Raw genomic sequence first — 1,310 nt, 5'->3', positions numbered from 1 at the left:
TTTTGGAATTACGAAAATTAAGTTTGAATTACGGAAATTTAGTTAGAATTATGGGAATTAATTTGGAAATATAGTAATTAATTCGAAAATAATGCAATTACGATGGATTACTGGAATCTCCGTGATTTTTTTTTCGGAATCACTGAAATTATTTGTGAATTACTGATTTTTTTTCAAATAAAGTTGAAATTACTTGAATTAATTTGAAACTATAAGAATTAATCTAAAAAGAATATAATTACGATGAATTGTTAGAATTTCGTTAGATTTTTTTTGAGAATTACTGAAATTATTTCTGAATTACTGGAATTTTATTCTGATGAGTACCTTGTATAACAAAAACAAATAAAATAACACCAAATGATAGATCAAAGTCTTTTTTGCCGATGTCCAAAATTTTACTTTCCTGATATTAATAACAACGTTGTTAAAAGAATTTAAGTCAAACCATATATTTTCTAAATTTTTCAATAAAATATCAACAATTTGGCAACACCGCAATAAAAATTTAGCAACAAAAAGTGGCACTTTTGCATTATAATTATCAGAGATAATATTTTCAAAGAAAATATTACCTTGAATTTTTTATTACTACAAATTGGAATTATTTTGGAATTACGAAAATTAAGTTTGAATTACGGAAATATAGTTAGAATTATAGGAATTAATTTGAAAATAATGCAATTACGATGGATTACTGGAATTTTCCTGAATTTTTTTTTGGAATCACTGAAATTATTTGCAAATTACTGGATTTTTTTTGTAATTAAGTTGGAATTACGTGAATTAATTTGAAACTATAAGAATTAATCTAAAAGCAATGCAGTTACGATAAATTGTTAGAATTTCGTTGGATTTTTTTTGAGAATTATTGAAATTATTTGTGAATTACTGGAATTTTATTATGATGGGCACCTTGTATATTAAAAACAAATAAAATTACAGCAAATTATAAATCAAAGTCTTCTTTGCCACTGTACAAAATTTTGCTTTTCTGATGTTAATAACAACGTTCCTAAAAGAATTTAAGTCAAACCATAAATTTTCCAATAAAATATTAACAATTTGGCAACATTGCAATGAAAATTTAAAAACAAAAAGTGGCTCTTATGTATATTAAAATTAATATTAGAATACAACAAAACAAAAAATACAAGATGTTACAGTTTATGATTTAAAAAATTGCACAATTTGGTCACTTAGTCGAAATTTTAAGAATTTGGAATTACTTATTAAAATTATCTCTATAATGTTTGGTCGTAATAGAATTATTTGTGAATTACTAGAGTTTTTCTAAAATTACTCCAATT

The 1,310-nt window shown here is 23.2% G+C and overlaps 1 protein-coding gene across 1 annotated transcript in view; it reads right to left on the bottom strand.

Annotated features, from left to right (window-relative positions):
• Positions 1-1,310, bottom strand: part of LOC123007111 (cuticle protein CP14.6-like) — a 3,709-nt gene that overhangs the window by 843 nt on the left and 1,556 nt on the right. The window lies entirely within an intron of this gene.

This window comes from Tribolium madens, unplaced genomic scaffold, assembly GCF_015345945.1.
Source record: "Tribolium madens isolate multiple individuals breed KSU strain unplaced genomic scaffold, Tmad_KSU_1.1 Scaffold_3;HRSCAF=73;Tcas5.2_LG2, whole genome shotgun sequence".
NCBI classification, from domain to species: domain Eukaryota; kingdom Metazoa; phylum Arthropoda; class Insecta; order Coleoptera; family Tenebrionidae; genus Tribolium; species Tribolium madens.
The sequence above is the reverse complement of the archived record's forward strand: the minus strand, read 5'-3'. Positions and strand labels throughout refer to the sequence as shown.